This window comes from Peromyscus leucopus, chromosome 3 (assembly GCF_004664715.2).
Source record: "Peromyscus leucopus breed LL Stock chromosome 3, UCI_PerLeu_2.1, whole genome shotgun sequence".
Lineage (NCBI taxonomy): Eukaryota > Metazoa > Chordata > Mammalia > Rodentia > Cricetidae > Peromyscus > Peromyscus leucopus.
The window spans coordinates 104243643-104249642 of record NC_051065.1 but is presented as its reverse complement, the minus strand read 5'-3'; positions in this window follow the sequence as shown (position 1 = coordinate 104249642).

Below are 6000 nucleotides of genomic sequence, written 5' to 3'. Positions count from 1 at the left end.
AGTCTTCAAGGCTCCAGGGTCTTTCTAGGCAAAGAATACCTGAGATGCACACAGATGGATCAAAGCAAGCCACCCTCGGTCTGGTAGGGATACAGCCAGACCAGGGCTTCAACCCACAACGCAGATATGATGGATAAATGGGAGCAACTCTGTTATTTATGAATTTGAAGTGAAAGGCTGGAAACAAGTGGGTGCAGAGGTCAGATGAAGTAGTAGAGTTAAGGGTGTTGTGCTCATGTCCCGAGACCCCCGAGCAAGACCACCACAGAGCCGATATCCGATGCAAAACACACAGGGTCTTACTGATTACAAGTCCGGGCTTGGTCCATGTCCAACACTCTGACACAGCGGGTGGAGGAGGACGGCCCTGAGCTCTCAGAATGAGGGGTTTTTAAAGGGAAAAGCCAAAAGCAGAGTGGAACAAGCCTTTGTGTCATATGACTGGATGAGGGTGTTGTAACCTTTGGATTTAGTGGTTGGGGTCCAAAGGAATTTTCAACAATAGTTATCAGAAGGACATTTGGAGCCCACAGATGTTGCTTATCAAGATTGGTTTATTTGAATGGCAATCATGTTAGTAACTTTTAATTGGCTAGGGTTAGTTAGGGGTTAGTTACCCATTTTGGGGCAGGCCTGGACAAGTCTCAGGCTTTGTCCTTGAGCTGCCATGAAGGCTGGCTTGCCTAGTACATACTGACTGTGAGGGCTGACTCAGTGGCCCACGCTTTGTCCATGACTCATGCACATAGCTCTAAGTTGGTGAGGGGTCCCAGACAGTAAACAACTGGCTGAACCTTGAGCAGTCAGAGTACATGCAGAAAGGGAGCTACTGCAAGGACTATGTCTTTTGTTCATGGCCCTCCCAGAAACTGCTTGCTCAGGTCTCAGGAAACTGAAATTGAGGCCTGATCTCTGAGAGAAGAGTGAGCAGCCTGTTATGGTATCTGCTTGGTCCTTTCAAGGGGACGTCAACTGTGAGTTGCTGAGAAGAACCAATAGTCAAGGTGTCTTTCAGCCACCTTAGCTCTGTGCCGCAGGGGCAGCTCTGGCACTCAGACTCCTGCCTTCAGTGGCTCAGGTGTTGAAGGTTTGGTCCTGAGCTGGTGACTCAGGAGAGGTGATTAGATCACAGCTGGGTTCAGTGGGTTGATCTTTTGGACAGCTCATTTTCAGGGGGCTGTTAGGAATGAACATAAATGTCAGGCTGTCGGGAAGTGTGGCCTGGTTGGAGGGATGACTGGGTGTATGTACTTGAAGGGTCCCTTGTCTGTGGGCTCTTCTTGCGTCCTGCCAACCATCAGGTGAACAACTTCCTTCCACTATGCCCTTCTGCCGTAATGTTGCAGCAGACTGTGGCCAGAGACCTCCTAGGCTGTCAGCCAAAATGTATTCTTCCTCCTCATGCTGTTTCTCTCAGGTTCTTAGTTGAAGGTACTAGAAAGTGACGAATACACATATGACTACAGTAGCCTAGCGACTCTGGAGTTGACCCCCTGCCCATGGGGAAGCAGCTGTCATCCCATAACAGAGGGAAATGAGGTTAAGCATCATGTTCAGGACTCTTAGAGGCAAGCGGTGGAAATCCTGTTTGAATTGGCTTGTGTTTCTAGAACAGAGCCTGAGAGCAAAGTTCAACCTGAGGTTGCTGACTGTGGCATTCAGGCCTGGGCAGCAAGACCTTTACAGAAAGAGAAGAGAACAGAGAGGTGTGATATTAACTATCCACAGCAGCACGGTGCTCCATCCATCCTACAGAGGCTGCCAGATCAAACTCATGTTGCACAGGGAAGCATGAATTCTAGATGGCTATGGCTAGTGTTTTAGCACAGGCTTTCACATTTGCTAATTCTGACAGCCCTGGGCCCAGGCGCTATCTCTAGGGATAGCGTCATAGGGGTGAAGGCTTTACCTCTCACCCCCTCTCCAAATTCTGAGTGTAGTTCTTCAGTTTACCCTGGGGAATTGTGTTAGTAAGATCATTGTAACAAATGCCTGACATAATTTATGAAGAAATTAGGCTCATCTTTGGGTCTTTTACTAAGATCAAGTACAGTTCAAAGAGGAAAGGCTTGGTTTTGGTTCACGGCTTTGGAGGTTCTAAGCCAGGTGTCTGTATGCACACATACACTAGCAAATTAACCAACCAACCACCCCACCATACACCCACACAGAAAACAAAACCCAGTTTTGTTAGTTCCCACCTGTGCTGATTAAATTTTTGTCAACTTGACACAAGTTAGGGCCATCTGAGAAGAGGGGACATCAACTGAGAAAATGCTTCCATAGGACTGACCTCTAGGCAAATCTGTAGAAGTGCTTTCTTGATTAATGATTGGTTTGGGAGGGCACATCCCACTGTAGGCAGTACCACCCTGGGCAGATGGTCCTGGGAAATATTAGAAAGTTGAATGTGAGCTTGGAGCAAGCCCAAGGACCCGAGTTAGATTCCCAGCACCCACACGGCTGCTCATAACTACCTCTAACTCCCGTTTTAGGGAATCTGATGTCCTCTTCTGGCCTCCAAAAGCACCAGGCACACAAATGGTACTCAGACATACATACAGGGGTAAAACACATCTATATGCACAAAATTAAAATTAAATAAAATTTAAAAAGAGCACCTGTAGGCAGGGGATGGGGCATGCCTTTAATCCCAGCACTTGGGAGACAGAGGCGGGTGAATCTCTTGAGTTTGAGATCAGCCTGGTCTACAGAGTGAGTTCCAGAACAGCAGGGGTTACACAGAGAAACATTGACTCAAAAAACAAACAAACAAACAAAGCGAAACAAAAATAAAAAAGAGCAGAGTTGGAAAATAAAAGGGAAGAAATATAACCTCCAGGATTGTGGTTTTTCAAGAGCTGTGGCTTTGGGAAGTGATTAAGTTGTTTATGGGTGCTCTATAGTCAGGAATGGCATTAGTGGCCTTGGAACATGGCTCAGGGAGCCTGGTCATTCTTTTTGCCTGCATCTGCCATGTGAGGGCATAGCAGACCTCACCTGTTACTGCTTGTCCTGGTGCCCTGACCTCAGACTTCTCAACCTCAGAAGCTTCAGGAAGCAAAGGTCTATTGTTATACATTTCCCTATGTAAGGGCTTTTGTTGTGTGTGTGTTGTTTTGTTTGTTTGTTACTATTTTCAAGACAGGGTTTTCTGTAGCACAGACTCTCTTTGAACTCTCTATGTAGCTGAGGATAAAAATGGCCCTGAACTTTTGATCTTCCTGCCTCCACCTTCTGAATGCTGGGATTGCAGGTGCGTGTTGCCACAAATGGCTGAAAGTGATCATATAAAATACCAAAATCAAGGTCTAGAGGTTAGCTCAGTTTATGTGGTGCTGAGGATCATATCCTGGACCCCATTTCACAGCACATTTCCCAACTTAATATCCTCCTTTATGGGTCTGTTGTTTTATTTTTAAATTTTCATTATTTATTTATTTTGCTTTTTGAGAAAGGGTTTCTCTTGTATAGCCCTAGAACTCACTTTGTAGACTCAAGAGATCCGCCTGCCTCTGCCTCCTAAGTACTGGGATTAAAGGTGTACGCCATGTCCTCTCGCCCCCCAGCTATTGTTTAATTTTCAACCCACTCTGTCTAATTAGTGCTGCCCCTATGTTTGTGGGAATAGGTGGTCTTCCACTGGACCATGGGCAGATTGGTAGCTTTTGAATGAATGAATGAGCAAACCTTCATTCCCTTAGTACCTACCAGACCTTAAGCCACTGCCCACAAGCTCCCTTACTGGGCACCTGACAAGAAGCTTCAGTCACTCCATGTTATGAGATGGAGTGTGCTCAACACGTTCACACACAGTCTCTCACAGTGAGATGAGACTTATTACCCCCAACTTTGTAGGTAGTAAATGATCATATAGAGGCACAGAGAACTCCTGAAATGGCTGCAAGAAACAGAGGTGTCATAGAAGCTAGAGGTTGGGTGGGGTAATCAAGAATGTTGAGTGCAGTTGGGCTTGTGGACAGAGCCTGTGTGAGACTCAGGGCTGATAAGAACTTTCTAGGGAAGAATCTTGAGCAAAATTGGCTATGATAATAGAGTGATTCTCCCTCTCCTTCGATTTTTCATTATTGTGTATTTGTTTAATTTATTTGAAGCAGGTTCTCAAGTTCTCTAAGCTAGCCTCTGCTTTCTAAGAGCTGGGATTCTAGGTATGTGTCAATATGCTAGGCTAAAACTGATATTTTATTTTTATTTTTATTTTTGACATACTCTCACTTTGAAGGCTGGCTATGAGTTCAGTGATTCGAGATATTTGATTACACTGTGTAAAGATATGTCACTATGTTTGGTTTAATAAAAATCTGAATGGCCAATAGCCAAGCAGAATTTCCAGGCACAAAGGATGCTGGGAAGAAAGGGGGAGTCACCAGCCAGATGGAGAGCAAGGAGCATGGGCAATAAAGAGAAAAGGAAGCCGGGCGGTGGTGGCGCACGCCTTTAATCCCAGCACTCGGGAGGCAGAGCCAGGTGGATCTCTGTGAGTTCGAGGCCAGTCCGGTCTACAGAGTGAGTTCCAGGAAAGGCGCAAAGCTACACAGAGAAACCCTGTCTCGAAAAACAAAAAAACAAACAAACAAAAAAAAAGAGTAAAGGAAACCAGGCCACGTAAAAAGAACGTAGATTAAAAGATATGGATAAATTTAAGTTGTAAGAGCTAGTTAGAAACAAGCCTAAGCTATTGGCTGATCTTTTATAATTAATAATAAGTCTCCATGTTAGGATTTGGGAACTGACTGGCAGGACAGAGTAAGACTCACTATAGTTCAAGGCCAGCCTGGTCTACATAAAGCAATGGTTCTCAACCTTCCTAGTGCTAGGACCCCCATATAGTTCCTCATGTTGGGGTGACCCCCAACCATAGAATTATTTTGTCGCTACTTCAAAACTGCAATTTTGCTTCTGTTATGAATCATAATATAAATATTTCATATACACGACATCCGATATTCCATTCCCAAAGGGGTTGTACCCCATAAGTTGATAACCACTGACATAGAGAATTCTAGGACAGTGAAAACTACCTAGAAAAAAACTCAAAAAAAAGAAAAGAAAAAAGAAAGAAAATACCTGCCCTGGGGATCGTTTTTCTTCTACTGGGTTGCCTCATCCAGCCTTGAAATGAAGGTTTGTTCCTAGTCTTACTGTATCTTGTTATGCATGTTAGGTGGATATCCTTAGGAGGCCTGTTCTTTTCTGAAGGGAAACAGAGGAGCAGTGGATCTGGGGGAGAGGGGAAGTGTATGTGTGGGAACTAGGAGGATTGAAGGAGAGGAAACTGCAGTTGGGATTTTTTTTATATTTTTTATACAATATGTATAAAAAAGAATAAAAATAATCAAAATCAGAGGTTATAGTGTAACTCCGTGGATAGAGCACTTTCCTGAATGCAATCCACAGCAGTGTATAAAACAGAGGTGGCCGTGCATTGCAGACTGTGGAAGCTGGAGGAGCTCAGACAAAGTTAGACATTTGTAGCTAGTATTTCTTGTTGGACTTTCTTTGACCTCCAGCCCCCAAATAATGACAGGGAGACTTATTAATTATGAAAGCTTGGCCTTTAGCTTAGACTTGTTCCCAAACAGCACTTATAACTTAAATTGACCTGTTTCTGTTAATCTATATTCTGCTACATGGCTCTTTACCTTCCCTCCATTCTGCATATCCTACTCCCTCGTGTCTCCATGATGTCTCCTATCATGCCAGATTCTGCTGTGGAATAATCTTTCTATACACTGTAAATATGCACTACTCTCATTGGTTAATAAAGAGCTGACTGGCTAATGGCTAGGTAGGAGTTTTAAGGCAGAGAGAACGCTGGGAAGAAGAAGGGTGGAGTGGGAGGAGACTCCATGAGATGTAGAGCGAGCAGGATGGGAAGTGTGTACATGAGGTAAACAAGCCTCAGGACATCACATGGATGAATAAAAATGGGTTAATTTAAGTTGTAAGAGCTAGCTAAAAAAACAAGCCTAAGCTATT